Source organism: Cygnus atratus, unplaced genomic scaffold (assembly GCF_013377495.2).
Source record: "Cygnus atratus isolate AKBS03 ecotype Queensland, Australia unplaced genomic scaffold, CAtr_DNAZoo_HiC_assembly HiC_scaffold_84, whole genome shotgun sequence".
Lineage (NCBI taxonomy): Eukaryota > Metazoa > Chordata > Aves > Anseriformes > Anatidae > Cygnus > Cygnus atratus.
In genome coordinates this window covers 26862-45052 of record NW_026110209.1, presented here as the reverse complement: position 1 = coordinate 45052, position 18191 = coordinate 26862, and the positions used below count along the sequence as shown (strand labels likewise).

The 18191-nt window shown below is 40.4% G+C and overlaps 1 protein-coding gene across 1 annotated transcript in view; it reads left to right on the top strand.

The window, feature by feature from the left end:
* Window positions 1-13310: 13310 nt before the first annotated feature.
* Window positions 13311-18191, top strand: part of LOC126913779 (DNA polymerase zeta catalytic subunit-like) — a gene marked incomplete at its 3' end in the record, with an annotated part of 30964 nt that continues 26083 nt past the window's right edge. Inside the window, exon 1 of the mRNA XM_050717009.1 lies at window positions 13311-13401. The remainder of the gene's footprint in view (window positions 13402-18191) is intronic.

The following is an 18191-nucleotide window of genomic DNA, read 5'->3' as shown; positions in this document are numbered from 1 at the left end:
GGTCACACTCAAAGAGTTGTGGTTAATGGCTTGATGTCCAGGTGGAGATCAGTGATGAGTGGTGTTCCTCAGGGGTCAGTATTGGGACCAGCACTGTTCAACACCTTTGTTGTTGGCATGAACAGTGGGATTGAGTGCACCCTCAGCAAGTTTGCTGATAACCCCAAGCAGTGTGGTGCAGTCAACATGCTGGAAGGAAGGGATGCCATTCACAAGGACCATGACAGGCTTGAGAGGTGGGCCTGTGCAAAACTCACAAAGTTCTACAACGCCCAATGCAAAGTCCTGCACGGGGCCGGGGCAATCCCAAGCACAAATACAGGCTGGTCAGAAAATGGATTGAGAACATGCCTGCAGAGAAGCACTCATGAGGGTGTGGGAGATGCTTGATGAGAAACATAACATGAGCCAGCAATGTGCACTTGCAGCCCAGAAAGCCAACCTAGGAACTACATAAAGATTAAGAAAGGCACTGGAAAACAAATTCTTTTCCTAGTAAGACTGTTAGATCACACTATTATGTAGAGGGAAAACTGAAATTGTTAGGCTATAACTACTTTATTACTCCTGTATTATATTTATCAACCTATGAAGAAATTATTATCAGTTGAAATATCAACTGCTATTTTTGCATAATGAAGAAATAGCTTCCTGCATTGCTGGGGGAGAACACTGAGACCTTCTAAGTAAATAAGAAAATTATTTTTAAACATAAAAGAATGAAGTTCTGAACAGTTCATCTTTTTCTATTTTATTTAAGTCTCATTTCTATGCACTTACAGCTTGGTAGCTTGTTTAGGCAAAGAACTGCATGACAAGATGGAAATAAAACCAGTGTTAGAGTTTTAAGCAGAAAATTAAACAAGTCTTAAGTAATCTTTAAATATTGGCATTTAGGGTGTAAAGACAGAGATGCACTGAAAGGAGATATATAGTATTTGGTCATTGATTCTGTCCATGTATCACAGTAATGCAAAGCTCTAGTTTGGTTGGTCACCTGATGCATAATGTGACTTCTCGGGTAAGGAAAAAAATATTCTTCTCCAGTAGGCTGATGGTTGTTTTCTGTGCTAACCTCAACCTGTCTTACAGCAGACTCAGCTTCCAAGAATCATCCTTGCTCTCCTCTTGTATCACATTATAACAAGGGAAATGCTATTGGGAACTGAAACCCTGTATTATACATACTACAAAAATGAGAAACAGAACCAAAATGAAGGATAAGAAAAAAGGAATAGGTATCATGAAAGTAAATTTTAGAAATTGGTAGACACTTAATATTTTGAAAGAACATCATTTAAAAGCTGAGAGAAAAAGTTTGCAGAATAATTTCTGGGCAGCCATACTTTTAAAATTTGTGATGTCAAGTTTTGCGGTTGCCTTAGTACCATAAATGTAATATTGCAAATTTATTGCATTTTTCTTTGGTTTTGGTTTTGCTCTGTTAGAGGAAAAGAATGCAGAGCAGGACATTTCTTATTTTAAACATCAAAAGCAGTCCAGCATAAGCAGTGCAGCACCTATGTAGAAGTCATTAATGACTGTAAGATACATATTAACATATGATCACCAATCCCTCCAGTCAGCAGTATTGGTTCAGATCTTTTGTGATAATTAAAAAATAGATCATAGAACTCCTAAATCAAGCAGCTCAGACTTCTACCTGAAGCAGGACTGCCCATGCCCTATGCATACATAAGGACTATCCATTGCCCATCATTTTCCCTTCCCTCCCCAGTCACATTATGAATTGAGAAACGAGTCCACAATATGATCAGAATGCACACTTTTCATGTCACATGTCACTGCATCTCCCCAATACTCCTAAATCAAATCACATATCCTGAGCAGCTATAAGGCTGCAATTACCAGGTGAGAAGACAGCATGAAAATGCCAGAAAATATCCAGTCTCCTAATTTTTCGCCAGTTGAACACATGAACTACTTTAGATGATTAGCAATTATGACTTGGAAGATTCTCAAAGTGATCTGTTCATCACAGATTGCCCTATGGATACATAAGACCAATCATTGGGCTTATACCATATGAAAAAGACAATGTCAATGTAATCTCAAAATCATGGTTTGAGAATCTCACTACTAAAACAAGGTTAGAAAATAGATTTACCATGTCCCAGCCAACACTTTTCATATCATCTAGGTTTCATTTTGTAAAACAGAACGTAGATAGAATTGTTCACAAGACACAACCTGTAATACACATGTACGAAAGGCAGGCTTAACCGAGGAGGAGCACAGGATTGGAGGCAACCTATCTGTACAAGAATGAAGTTTACTCTGATGAGAAGCAAGATAAATCATGGGTGCTAAACATTGTGTTGCCATGTCTAGACTACTAGAGATATTCAAATTAATTCATTTAAAATTCCCTTTTATACCTGCAGACTATGCTGAAAAATGGAAATACAAATCCATTGTACCTTTGTAACTAAGCTCCAAATCAATTGCCAGGGAAGCTCATGGAGCAGATTATCTTGAGTGTCATCACACGGCACTTACAGGGTAACCAGGCGATCAGGCCCAGGCAGCATGGGTTTATGAAAGGCAGGTCCGCTTGACGAACCTGACCTCTTCTATGACAAAGTGACATGCTTAGTGGATGAGGGAAAGGCTGTGGATGTGGTCTACCTTGATTTCAGTAAGGCTTTTGACACCGTTTCCCACAACATTCTCCTGAAGAAACTGGCTGCTCATGGCTTGGACTGGCGTACGCTTCGTTGGGCTAAAAACTGGCTGGATGGCTGGGCCCAAAGAGTCGTGGTGAATGGATCAAATCCAGTTGGAGGCCGGTCACTAGTGGCGTCCCCAAGGCTCAGTGCTGGGGCCAGTCCTCTTTCATATCTTTATCGATGATCTGGATGAGGGGATCGAGTGCACCCTCAGTAAGTTTGCAGATGACACCAAGTTAGGTGCGTGTGTCAACCTGCTCGAGGGCAGGAAGGCTCTGCAGGAGGATCTGGATAGGCTGGAGCGATGGGCTGAGGCCAACTGTACGAAGCTCAACAAGGCCAAGTGCCGGGTCCTGCACCTGGGGTGCAACAACCCCAAGCAGAGCTACAGGCTGGGAGATGAGTGGTTGGAAAGCTGCCTGGCAGAGAAGGACCTGGGAGTATTGGTGGATAGTTGGCTGAATATGAGCCAGCAGTGTGCTCAGGTGGCCAAGAAGGCCAACAGCATCCTGGCTTGTATAAGAAGCAGTGTGGCCAGCATGTCTAGGAGAAGTGATTGTCCCCCTGTACTCGGCTCTGGTGAGGCCGCACCTCAAGTACTGTGTTCAGTTTTGGGCCCCTCGCTACAGAAGGACATGGAGTGCTCGAGAGAGTCCAGAGAAGGACAACAAAGCTGGTGAGGGGTCTGGAGAACAAGTCTTACAAGGAGCGGCTGAGGGAGCTGGGTCGTTCAGCCTGGAGAAGAGGAGGCTCAGGGGCAACCTTATCACTCTTGTAGGTACACTAAAGGAGGCTGTAGCGAGGTAGGGTTGGTCTATTCTCCCACATGCCTGGTGACAGGACGAGGGGGAATGGGCTAAAGTTGCACCAGGGGAGGTTTAGGTTGGATATTAGGAAAAACTTCTTTACCGAAAGGGTTGTTAGGCATTGGATGGGCTGCCCAGGGAAGTGGTTGAGTCACCGTCCCTGAAGGTCTTTAAGAGACGTTTAGATGTAGAGCTCAGTGATATGGTTTAGTGAAGGACTTGTTAGTGTTAGGTCAGAGGTTGGACTGGGTGATCTTGGAGGTCTCTTCCAACCTAGACGATTCTGTGATTCTGTAATTATTTTGAGACGAGGCAGAGAGGCTAAAGAGAATGATCCTAATTTCTGAGGAAAGTAGAAGCTTGTTGGCACTATCCACTGCCATAATAACAATGTAGGATGAAAGCTGAGCTCACTGTACTCAAAGAAAGTACCAAGGTTTGATTCCTCAGGTGCTGAGACACTGAACTAAAGCAAGAATTGACACAGTATTAAAAAACTACCCACTACAGTTTACTAGATCAAAGCCCTCAAAAACCTTGAAGAATGGACATCAAGGTCAGTAACTTAATTCACCAATATTAATGACAGGCTAGGGAAATGAGTTCTGTGATGACTGTCTCAGGTATTTATAATGTTAAACTGAGGATAGCAGACATAAAATGAATCCCACAGAGGACCTGAGATGTCACTCAACTGCACTGACAAGGACTCTACCCTTTCACATAGTAATTTTATTATTTCATATTCTGTTCATGGAAGAAAAACTTTCTTTGTCTGCAGCTGTTCCAATGACTTGAATAATATACGTATTTTGCTAAAAGCCAAGTGGCTAAATAAAAACATGTACATTCTGACAAGTGAGAAAAGCAATTATGACAGCCAGAAAACTAGTAGAAATCTTTAACATTATATAACTGCTAGACTGCACAATAGTGTTATTTGTCAGATCTCTCCACTTCCACATAAAATAGAGTTCAGTAGCAGATCTGGGATTTAAAAAGAAAGCTTTTCTCAAAAAACATCCTGCCAATTGTTCTGCTTTTAACACACCATGTCCAAGTGGTAGACTTGACTGTCAGATCACTCCAAGCCTGATGTTTACCAGAAAGTCCTCACTGGAACCCATGGAAGTGCTTCATCATTTATTATCAGCTACCTGACGGATAAACATAAATGTGTCCCATATGAAGAATTCCTCTTGTCAAAGCTGTTGGATAGCACTGTCAGGTTCAGGTGACTACTGCCTATTTTTTGGTGGGCTTTGCAGGTTCCGTTCTGATAACCCTGGCACGTATCATACCTAAAAACCTTACAACATCAGAGATTCCTGGGCACTACTGGCTTTGGACATCGGTCTACTTCATAACAGTATTACTCAGAGAGATAATCAGAGAACTTGGTATCACCTGCAGCAAGGACTTGGCAGATACATGTTAGAATTTATCTCTAAGACTGATTCTGAATGTATGCAATACCAAGAATAATGATTCTAAACAGATATCCCCATCATTAATACAAGGCAGCCCTATAAATTTTGTGGTCTCAAACAGCATTTGACTCAGTTTTCCCCTTTTGCTTTTTCTTGAAAGACCAGCTAACAACCTAAAATACGTATAGGTGTGACAGATTCATGAGATCTTCTAATATGATCCAAATGAAGAGCAAAGACTTAAGAGTTCAGTACTGACATGTAAACTCCAAGTATGGCTGCAAGCATTCAAATGGTGAAATACAGTAAGTAAAAACTTTGTGCTCAACAATTCACAAAGCACTTAAATATTTAACTTGAACTCTTCAAGATGACTGAATAATAACACGAAGGGACTGTGCTGGCAGTGCACAACAAAGTACATACTAATACAGCTGTTGATATAGCTATACACAGAAAACTAATGTTTGGAGTATAGAACATACTTTGTTAAGGAAGAACAGAAGAAAAGGCAGGACACCTTTACATGTATCCAGCAGTAATGTAGAATACAAGAATAAAACGGCATGGAAAAAACCTGAGTCACAATCATTTTAGGTAACAACTACAAGGGTTTTCTGGGATAGACATCTCCTATACCATCTGGGTCAGATCTATCCCTCAGCAAGGTTGATCATAATGCTTACGGGCCCACTAAACTAATGCAGATGGAAGTTTTCAGAATTTTAAAGGAAATGAAGTAGGAAGGCAAACTGAAATTGAGACAAACTACAATATGGCTATAATGACAAGAACACTGTTTTAAGTTGATGTCTCCCATAATTAATCCAGGAGAAATTAGGCAAATAATTTTGTATACATTTAGAATAAAGCAAAATCATGAACAGAAAAGAGATTAGGTTTGTTACTTTGCAGTGACATGTACATCCTATAGCACATGGAAGACAGTCATGCTAGAAAACCCTTAATAAAATAATTAATTTTCTAGACAAAGGAATGTTTGACACAGTATCAAATGGGAAGCAATTTAAGTTGGAGGAGATGTAAATTAGTTCCTAAATTATTAAAGCAAGTAAAAAGCTGGCTAAAGGCGAAATTCCTACTGGTTATACAAAAAAGACAGCAGGGTTGATAAAAAAATTCTTAGCATGGAATATGGATCAGTTTATGGGACTGAGTTTATTTCTCATCTCATTAATATCGTTGTCAGGAAATCCAGAAACGTACTAATGAAATATGCTGATAAGACAGTCTGGTAGATATACTGGATACATTGCCAGATCATAGTATCATAAAACAAGAACTGAATAACTGAGAACTAGAATAAGAGAAATACGATGAAATTAAAAAATGGGATACAAGACCCTATGTGAACTTATCAGAGATTCCAACTAGAATATTACCACTTGGAAAAAAAAAAGGAAGAGGAGAAACATCTTGTACTAATGAATCCTAAAACGACTGAGAGACAAAGTGACATGGTAAATGAGACTATAAAAGATGTCAGGGAGAGAACTACCAGTATCATTGCATAACGCACTAAAGAGAATTTGTTTGGTATTGTGGTGGTTTTACCCTGCTGGGCAGCTGAACTCCACCACAACCACTCTCTCACTCCCTCTGCTCAAAGAAAAAAGAGGGAGAAAATATGATGGAAAGGGCTCAGTGGCTGAGATAAGGACAGGGAGATCACTCACCAATTATCATCACAGGCAAAACACATTCAGCATAGGGAGATTAATATAATTTATTGCTAGTAGGCTAGAACAGTGAGAAACTAAAAACAAACTAAGAACACCTTCCCCCCATTCACCCTCTTCTACATCCGCCCCCAATGTGGCGCAGGGAAATGGGGAATGGGGGCTGTGGTCAGTCCCTAACGCTTCGTTTCCAATGCTCCTTCACGGTCACTCTCTGCCCTTGGCTCCAGTGTGGGGTCTTCAAGATGCCTCCAACGTGGGCCCATGCTGTGGGGTGCTGTCCTTCAGGAACAAACTGCTCCTCCATGTGCTGCAGCGTGGAGATCTGCTCCATGTGGGACCCATGGGCTGCAGGGGGACAGCCTGCTCCACCAGGGGCCTCTCCACAGGCCGCAGGGGAACTGCTGCTGTGTGCCTGGAGCACCTCCTGCCCTCCTGCTGCACTGACCTGGGGGTCTGCAGGGCTGGTTCTCACTCCTCTCTCCCAGCTGCAGTATTTTTCCCCTTTCTTCAATCTGCTCTCCCAGAGGCCCACACAGCGTCACTCCCTGTGACTCGGCTCTGGCAAGCAGCAGGTCCCTCTTGAAGCCATCTGGAGCTGGCTCTGATCTGACATGCGGCAGCTGCTCTGCTCTGCTCACAGAGGCCACCCCTGCAGCCCCCTGCCTCCAAGACCTTGCCACATAAACCCTGGACAGGTAATAGTGTGTAGTATGCAGGCTTCACATTTGAACAAACTCCTACTGGCAAAAGAACAAACGGGCAGGCTTGATATTTGCCCCATTACCGTTAACATCCCACTGTTGAAGTGTGTGTGAGAGCTGGAGATAGGATGGCACAAGTGAGGTGTTGCACCCCTGGCTGTATACACAAAAGCATGGAAGCAGGGGGAAAGAAGGCTTGTGTGTAGAGCCATGAACATGAGAGCCTGGAGAGGAGACACCCATGGCTCCTACAGCACTGGGCACATCCCTCTTTGGGTGTGACAGCCAAGGGAGAGCTATTTGTTTCTTTTTCTGCTTTCCCCAGTATGCATCAAGTAACATCAGATAATTCTGGCCTACGTTATGATCCACCTCTGTACCCCAAAAAGGTCAAGTAATTTGGCTCACATAACCTAGCCAGATAAAGGTTGAAACGTGCTATGAATGAAGTAACAAGCCCAGAACACGAGAAGTAATAGCCCAAGAAAAAATGGCTATTACTTGAGCACAAATAAAACCATGAGACAACACTATCAGATTAATGTTGTTTCAAAATCTCCTTAAAGTAGGAGTAGCAGTATCATAGAAACGGACACTACATTGCACAAACTCAAGTTTTTAACACACTAGAAAGATAAGAAATCTGGTTTAAAGGACTTGCTTTCTTCTGTGGAAGTGAATGATCCCAGCTGAACCTGATAAGCTGCTCAGGGAAGAATGACAGGAACTACCCAAGACTAAGACTACTAGATGACAGAGTATTTAAAAGGACATGTCAAACATTAAAAAGTAGCTTAAAATGGACTTGTTACGGGTAAACTACACAAATTTGGGTTGCAGCAGATACTGGCTGTTTCCCTCCCTCCTCCCTCCCTCTCTCTCAACTGCAAAAAACAAATACATGCTTTTTCTTACAGAAGCAAAGCCGTTAAAAGCTGTAGACTACCAACGTCTAGAAAAAATTAAGAGCATGGCAGACAAGCATGAGAATTCTAAGCAGAGATTCTTACATAGCTACTATCTGAAATGGACAAATTACAACAGTGGCAGTACACTATTCATCTTAGTTAAGGGTGATTACAAAAACAGAATCTGTGAACTGATGCGTAAGTATTCGCTGTAACTTTTAAACTGATTTAGCTTTTCATCAGAAGTCGTTAGCTAGAAACATATTTTCTAAGAAACAGAAAACTGAATCTGCCTTATATATTGTTATTGTTAACTCCCAGTTAGATTTTCCCCACTATTTACCAAGGATACAAAGTCTCAGATGGACAAAATACTAAGAAACAAAATAATGATCATCTGTGTCACCTTAGTGCCTTTTTAAAAACAAAAACAAAAAACAAAAACAAACCAACATATAAACCCTGTATATAGGGTTCCTTTAAATGTGAGACTGGAACCCTGTAGTACATAGAAGTTGCTACTAATGAGCAAATACAGTGTATGTTAAAAAAAATTAGGCACACTGACCTTGGTATTTCATCTTCATCCCATTCAATGAAAGATGTGCTGTTTGAATTTTCTGCAAAATGAATTCTATGATGTTTACTTGCACCTGATATATCACCTAAAAGAAAAATAGTATGAGAAATTAATTAACGTATGCTTCAGTAATGTTTTAATTTTTTTTACAAATATAATTACATAATTTCAACTATTATTTAATATTATCAGCCAAAATGCTTCTGAAGAATGAACTGCACTGCATGATACTGGCTTCAGAATAACTACACTACCATTGAAATGACTTGGCTTTCTTAATTGCATGTGGACACACACAAGAAGAGAAAAGTTTTCTCATACACCAACTTTATTAGAATTGAATTTGCTGTCATCTGCTCATATCTTAAGCTAAATTCTAGCTTTTATTTTTGAGTACGTTAGTATATCATTGCTTAGTCTTAAGTAAAATTCAGGATTCCCAAGTGTCTGGGTCCTCAGGTCAGATCCCAATGGAAATTACAGGCCAAAGTAAACACTAAATTCTGCTTCACGCTTTTCCTCTTTCTTATCCATGAGCTGAAAGAGAATACAATACATTCCAGAAGTAGAGGCATGGTAGAAGTTAAGTGGAAAACTACAATGAAGGCAGACGTTGTCTGACCTACAAATACAGAAAACACTCGCTTGGAGGTTTCAGTGTAAGGAAGTGTGCTCCAAGGTCATCCTGGAGAAGTCCCCTTTGAAGATTTACCCCTCCCTTGTGGTCTCCTTCTGAACCTTCGCTCTTCAGATGAAGGAAAGACAATATACACAGGATGTGGCACAGGAAAGAAAAAAGCCTGGAATGGGGTTGGAGAGGAAACTGGAGGAGAAAACCTGAGAAATTACTCAGTCTCCCACTTCAACATAAAAGACCTGCTTGAACCTTGAATTTTCTCAGCTATATCAGCTTATATCTGTGTATTCCTGTTACTACAAATTTACCAGCTGAACTCTCTCAGACTTCAAAACTGTCTACTCATCTAAGTGACAAAAATAGCACTGGAAACAGGCTTTTGATGCTGCCTACTTACATTTAGGAACAGATTTATTATGGATGTTTCTATTCCTCATCAAACTGATTTTTAGATCATCGTCTGCAAGGGAGGAAAAATAAATATGCTGCATGTATTTAGGTAAAGGCTTATATTGCCATCTAGGACACACAGTTCAGCCTGGCCTGCATGGCACAAACTACAGTTGACTAAAATGAATGTACACACCCAAGACACAGAAATTATCAAGCAGGCAGGTAAGCGTGCCAGTCATAAACAGAGACCATGCCTTCTTCACCAGTCTGACAGGTCTGGGCTGGGAAGGGATGGCTCTTCTTAGGTCTGCAGTGCAAGGACTGGCCTCTCAACAGCACTGCCTATAGGCTGTAGCAGAGACAAACCCCTTTGTTGCTCAGCCGCTCTGCTAGGGGTAGTAGATAGCAATCCTCTGCCTGGGGGCTACAGCCAACTGAGGCAGGCTACAAGCACGATGTGGAGACATTCAAAGCAATATTAATCCTGTGAGGAGCACTGCTTCTATTATCTGATCAAGCGAGGACAAGGTAGTCTGTTTCTTGTTTTTATCCTCTTGGATTCTCCCCTGTAAGAAGTTAAGGTCCGATGGTTTCAGCCCCTGCTACTACTCTTCCATGCTCTCCTCCCTATTCAAGGCCTAGGTCTCTCATTCTTAAATAAACGATGAATGAGAATATAAACAGCTTACATCTCTATCACCTATCATGTGAAAGGGAAAGGAAGAAGGCCTATGGAAAACCAATGTGAGCAACTATTTAATAAGTTGGATTATGTGTCTCCAGAATGTCATCCAAAACCTTGGATGTTTGGAAGACGACAGGTAGTGATTATACTTCCTCAGGACTGAAGGTCCTGAAAATGCTGTGCTGAGCTTTTGATTTTCTACAGTTATGACACCACAAAAAAAGCGTGCCTACTGCTGTGTATGGAAAGAGTATTTTTCTTTAGATGTTATGAAACTCCACGGAGTAATCTATTGCTGTCTATATATAATACATAAGAATAATGGGAAGAATTAAAGTCAGCATGATTCATTTCCTGTTTTTACAGAAAGGTACTTTACTGTCTTTTAAATCTTGCTTTAGCTGTAAGAACAATTATGATTTCACAAAACAACATTTATTTTTCTAAATGTAAGTACCAAAGACATAATGTTTTTCCTACTGCTACACCCCTTTATACTGAAGCATTTAGATAAAATTATGGATATTCTTACCAATCTTTTGTTTTAAAAATTAGCTTGGCATTTGGAATGTATACACTTGGATAAAACAAAAGATTGGTAAGAATATCCATAATTTTATCTAAATGCTTCAGTATAAAGGGGATGTAGCAGTAGGAAAAACATTATGTCTTTGGTACTTACATTTAGAAAAATAAATGTTGTTTTGTGAAATCATAATTGTTCTTACAGCTAAAGCAAGATTTTAAAAGAACAGTAAAGTACCTTTCTGTAAAAACAGGAAATGAATCATGCTGACTTTAATTCTTCCCATTATTCTTATGTATATATATATAGACAGCAATAGATTACTCCGTGGAGTTTCATAACATCTAAAGAAAAATACTCTTTCCATACACAGCAGTAGGCCACGCTTTTTTTGGTGGTGTCATAACTGTAGAAAATCAAAAGCTCAGCCACAGCATTTTCAGGACCTTCAGTCCTGAGGAAGTATAATCACTACCTGTCGTCTTCCAAACATCCAAGGTTTTGGATGACATTCTGGAGACACATAATCCAACTTATTAAATAGTTGCTCACATTGGTTTTCCATAGGCCTTCTTCCTTTCCCTTTCACATGATAGGTGATAGAGATGTAAGCTGTTTATATTCTCATTCATCGTTTATTTAAGAATGAGAGACCTAGGCCTTGAATAGGGAGGAGAGCATGGAAGAGTAGTAGCAGGGGCTGAAACCATCGGACCTTAACTTCTTACAGGGGAGAATCCAAGAGGATAAAAACAAGAAACAGACTACCTTGTCCTCGCTTGATCAGATAATAGAAGCAGTGCTCCTCACAGGATTAATATTGCTTTGAATGTCTCCACATCGTGCTTGTAGCCTGCCTCAGTTGGCTGTAGCCCCCAGGCAGAGGATTGCTATCTACTACCCCTAGCAGAGCGGCTGAGCAACAAAGGGGTTTGTCTCTGCTACAGCCTATAGGCAGTGCTGTTGAGAGGCCAGTCCTTGCACTGCAGACCTAAGAAGAGCCATCCCTTCCCAGCCCAGACCTGTCAGACTGGTGAAGAAGGCATGGTCTCTGTTTATGACTGGCACGCTTACCTGCCTGCTTGATAATTTCTGTGTCTTGGGTGTGTACATTCATTTTAGTCAACTGTAGTTTGTGCCATGCAGGCCAGGCTGAACTGTGTGTCCTAGATGGCAATATAAGCCTTTACCTAAATACATGCAGCATATTTATTTTTCCTCCCTTGCAGACGATGATCTAAAAATCAGTTTGATGAGGAATAGAAACATCCATAATAAATCTGTTCCTAAATGTAAGTAGGCAGCATCAAAAGCCTGTTTCCAGTGCTATTTTTGTCACTTAGATGAGTAGACAGTTTTGAAGTCTGAGAGAGTTCAGCTGGTAAATTTGTAGTAACAGGAATACACAGATATAAGCTGATATAGCTGAGAAAATTCAAGGTTCAAGCAGGTCTTTTATGTTGAAGTGGGAGACTGAGTAATTTCTCAGGTTTTCTCCTCCAGTTTCCTCTCCAACCCCATTCCAGGGCTTTTTTCTTTCCTGTGCCACATCCTGTGTATATTGTCTTTCCTTCATCTGAAGAGCGAAGGTTCAGAAGGAGACCACAAGGGAGGTGGTAAATCTTCAAAGGGGACTTCTCCAGGATGACCTTGGAGCACACTTCCTTACACTGAAACCTCCAAGCGAGTGTTTTCTGTATTTGTAGGTCAGACAACGTCTGCCTTCATTGTAGTTTTCCACTTAACTTCTACCATGCCTCTACTTCTGGAATGTATTGTATTCTCTTTCAGCTCATGGATAAGAAAGAGGAAAAGCGTGAAGCAGAATTTAGTGTTTACTTTGGCCTGTAATTTCCATTGGGATCTGACCTGAGGACCCAGACACTTGGGAATCCTGAATTTTACTTAAGACTAAGCAATGATATACTAACGTACTCAAAAAATAAAAGCTAGAATTTAGCTTAAGATATGAGCAGATGACAGCAAATTCAATTCTAATAAAGTTGGTGTATTGAGAAAACTTTTCTCTTCTTGTGTGTGTCCACATGCAATTAAGAAAGCCAAGTCATTTCAATGGTAGTGTAGTTATTCTGAAGCCAGTATCATGCAGTGCAGTTCATTCTTCAGAAGCATTTTGGCTGATAATATTAAATAATAGTTGAAATTATGTAATTATATTTGTAAAAAAAATTAAAACATTACTGAAGCATACGTTAATTAATTTCTCATACTATTTTTCTTTTAGGTGATATATCAGGTGCAAGTAAACATCATAGAATTCATTTTGCAGAAAATTCAAACAGCACATCTTTCATTGAATGGGATGAAGATGAAATACCAAGGTCAGTGTGCCTAATTTTTTTTAACATACACTGTATTTGCTCATTAGTAGCAACTTCTATGTACTACAGGGTTCCAGTCTCACATTTAAAGGAACCCTATATACAGGGTTTTATATGTTGGTTTTTGTTTTTGTTTTTTGTTTTTGTTTTTTAAAAAGGCACTAAGGTGACACAGATGATCATTATTTTGTTTCTTAGTATTTTGTCCATCTGAGACTTTGTATCCTTGGTAAATAGTGGGGAAAATCTAACTGGGAGTTAACAATAACAATATATAAGGCAGATTCAGTTTTCTGTTTCTTAGAAAATATGTTTCTAGCTAACGACTTCTGATGAAAAGCTAAATCAGTTTAAAAGTTACAGCGAATACTTACGCATCAGTTCACAGATTCTGTTTTTGTAATCACCCTTAACTAAGATGAATAGTGTACTGCCACTGTTGTAATTTGTCCATTTCAGATAGTAGCTATGTAAGAATCTCTGCTTAGAATTCTCATGCTTGTCTGCCATGCTCTTAATTTTTTCTAGACGTTTGGTAGTCTACAGCTTTTAACGGCTTTGCTTCTGTAAGAAAAAGCATGTATTTGTTTTTTGCAGTTGAGAGAGAGGAGGGAGGGAGGGAGGGAAACAGCCAGTATCTGCTGCAACCCAAATTTGTGTAGTTTACCCGTAACAAGTCCATTTTTAAGCTACTTTTTAATGTTTGACATGTCCTTTTAAATACTCTGTCATCTAGTAGTCTTAGTCTTTGGGTAGTTCCTGTCATTCTTCCCTGAGCAGCTTATCAGGTTCAGCTGGGATCATTCACTTCCACAGAAGAAAGCAAGTCCTTTAAACCAGATTTCTTATCTTTCTAGTGTGTTAAAAACTTGAGTTTGTGCAATGTAGTGTCCGTTTCTATGATACTGCTACTCCTACTTTAAGGAGATTTTGAAACAACATTAATCTGATAGTTGTCTCATGGTTTTATTTGTGCTCAAGTAATAGCCATTTTTTTCTTGGGCTATTACTTCTCGTGTTCTGGGCTTGTTACTTCATTCATAGCACGTTTCAACCTTTATCTGGCTAGGTTATGTGAGCCAAATTACTTGACCTTTTTGGGGGTACAGAGGTGGATCATAACGTAGGCCAGAATTATCTGATGTTACTTGATGCATACTGGGGAAAGCAGAAAAAGAAAACAAATAGCTCTCCCTTGGCTGTCACACCCAAAGAGGGATGTGCCCAGTGCTGTAGGAGCCATGGGTGTCTCCTCTCCAGGCTCTCATGTTCATGGCTCTACACACAAGCCTTCTTTCCCCCTGCTTCCATGCTTTTGTGTATACAGCCAGGGGTGCAACACCTCACTTGTGCCATCCTATCTCCAGCTCTCACACACACTTCAACAGTGGGATGTTAACGGTAATGGGGCAAATATCAAGCCTGCCCGTTTGTTCTTTTGCCAGTAGGAGTTTGTTCAAATGTGAAGCCTGCATACTACACACTATTACCTGTCCAGGGTTTATGTGGCAAGGTCTTGGAGGCAGGGGGCTGCAGGGGTGGCCTCTGTGAGCAGAGCAGAGCAGCTGCCGCATGTCAGATCAGAGCCAGCTCCAGATGGCTTCAAGAGGGACCTGCTACTTGCCAGAGCCGAGTCACAGGGAGTGACGCTGTGTGGGCCTCTGGGAGAGCAGATTGAAGAAAGGGGAAAAATACTGCAGCTGGGAGAGAGGAGTGAGAACCAGCCCTGCAGACCCCCAGGTCAGTGCAGCAGGAGGGCAGGAGGTGCTCCAGGCACACAGCAGCAGTTCCCCTGCGGCCTGTGGAGAGGCCCCTGGTGGAGCAGGCTGTCCCCCTGCAGCCCATGGGTCCCACATGGAGCAGATCTCCACGCTGCAGCACATGGAGGAGCAGTTTGTTCCTGAAGGACAGCACCCCACAGCATGGGCCCACGTTGGAGGCATCTTGAAGACCCCACACTGGAGCCAAGGGCAGAGAGTGACCGTGAAGGAGCATTGGAAACGAAGCGTTAGGGACTGACCACAGCCCCCATTCCCCATTTCCCTGCGCCACATTGGGGGCGGATGTAGAAGAGGGTGAATGGGGGGAAGGTGTTCTTAGTTTGTTTTTAGTTTCTCACTGTTCTAGCCTACTAGCAATAAATTATATTAATCTCCCTATGCTGAATGTGTTTTGCCTGTGATGATAATTGGTGAGTGATCTCCCTGTCCTTATCTCAGCCACTGAGCCCTTTCCATCATATTTTCTCCCTCTTTTTTTCTTTGAGCAGAGGGAGTGAGAGAGTGGTTGTGGTGGAGTTCAGCTGCCCAGCAGGGTAAAACCACCACAATACCAAACAAATTCTCTTTAGTGCGTTATGCAATGATACTGGTAGTTCTCTCCCTGACATCTTTTATAGTCTCATTTACCATGTCACTTTGTCTCTCAGTCGTTTTAGGATTCATTAGTACAAGATGTTTCTCCTCTTCCTTTTTTTTTTCCAAGTGGTAATATTCTAGTTGGAATCTCTGATAAGTTCACATAGGGTCTTGTATCCCATTTTTTAATTTCATCGTATTTCTCTTATTCTAGTTCTCAGTTATTCAGTTCTTGTTTTATGATACTATGATCTGGCAATGTATCCAGTATATCTACCAGACTGTCTTATCAGCATATTTCATTAGTACGTTTCTGGATTTCCTGACAACGATATTAATGAGATGAGAAATAAACTCAGTCCCATAAACTGATCCATATTCCATGCTAAGAATTTTTTTATCAACCCTGCTGTCTTTTTTGTATAACCAGTAGGAATTTCGCCTTTAGCCAGCTTTTTACTTGCTTTAATAATTTAGGAACTAATTTACATCTCCTCCAACTTAAATTGCTTCCCATTTGATACTGTGTCAAACATTCCTTTGTCTAGAAAATTAATTATTTTATTAAGGGTTTTCTAGCATGACTGTCTTCCATGTGCTATAGGATGTACATGTCACTGCAAAGTAACAAACCTAATCTCTTTTCTGTTCATGATTTTGCTTTATTCTAAATGTATACAAAATTATTTGCCTAATTTCTCCTGGATTAATTATGGGAGACATCAACTTAAAACAGTGTTCTTGTCATTATAGCCATATTGTAGTTTGTCTCAATTTCAGTTTGCCTTCCTACTTCATTTCCTTTAAAATTCTGAAAACTTCCATCTGCATTAGTTTAGTGGGCCCGTAAGCATTATGATCAACCTTGCTGAGGGATAGATCTGACCCAGATGGTATAGGAGATGTCTATCCCAGAAAACCCTTGTAGTTGTTACCTAAAATGATTGTGACTCAGGTTTTTTCCATGCCGTTTTATTCTTGTATTCTACATTACTGCTGGATACATGTAAAGGTGTCCTGCCTTTTCTTCTGTTCTTCCTTAACAAAGTATGTTCTATACTCCAAACATTAGTTTTCTGTGTATAGCTATATCAACAGCTGTATTAGTATGTACTTTGTTGTGCACTGCCAGCACAGTCCCTTCGTGTTATTATTCAGTCATCTTGAAGAGTTCAAGTTAAATATTTAAGTGCTTTGTGAATTGTTGAGCACAAAGTTTTTACTTACTGTATTTCACCATTTGAATGCTTGCAGCCATACTTGGAGTTTACATGTCAGTACTGAACTCTTAAGTCTTTGCTCTTCATTTGTATCATATTAGAAGATCTCATGAATCTGTCACACCTATACGTATTTTAGGTTGTTAGCTGGTCTTTCAAGAAAAAGCAAAAGGGGAAAACTGAGTCAAATGCTGTTTGAGACCACAAAATTTATAGGGCTGCCTTGTATTAATGATGGGGATATCTGTTTAGAATCATTATTCTTGGTATTGCATACATTCAGAATCAGTCTTAGAGATAAATTCTAACGTGTATCTGCCAAGTCCTTGCTGCAGGTGATACCAAGTTCTCTGATTATCTCTCTGAGTAATTCTGTTATGAAGTAGACAGATGTCCAAAGCCAGTAGTGCCCAGGAATCTCTGATGTTGTAAGGTTTTTAGATATGATACGTGCCAGGGTTATCAGAACGGAACCTGCAAAGCCCACCAAAAAATAGGCAGTAGTCACCTGAACCTGACAGTGCTATCCAACAGCTTTGACAAGAGGAATTCTTCATATGGGACACATTTATGTTTATCCGTCAGGTAGCTGATAATAAATGATGAAACACTTCCATGGGTTCCAGTGAGGACTTTCTGGTAAACATCAGGCTTGGAGTGATCTGACAGTCAAGTCTACCACTTGGACATGGTGTGTTAAAAGCAGAACAATTGGCGGGATGTTTTTTGAGAAAAGCTTTCTTTTTTAAATCCCAGATCTGCTACTGAACTCTATTTTATGTGGAAGTGGAGAGATCTGACAAATAACACTATTGTGCAGTCTAGCAGTTATATAATGTTAAAGATTTCTACTAGTTTTCTGGCTGTCATAATTGCTTTTCTCACTTGTCAGAATGTACATGTTTTTATTTAGCCACTTGGCTTTTAGCAAAATACGTATATTATTCAAGTCATTGGAACAGCTGCAGACAAAGAAAGTTTTTCTTCCATGAACAGAATATGAAATAATAAAATTACTATGTGAAAGGGTAGAGTCCTTGTCAGTGCAGTTGAGTGACATCTCAGGTCCTCTGTGGGATTCATTTTATGTCTGCTATCCTCAGTTTAACATTATAAATACCTGAGACAGTCATCACAGAACTCATTTCCCTAGCCTGTCATTAATATTGGTGAATTAAGTTACTGACCTTGATGTCCATTCTTCAAGGTTTTT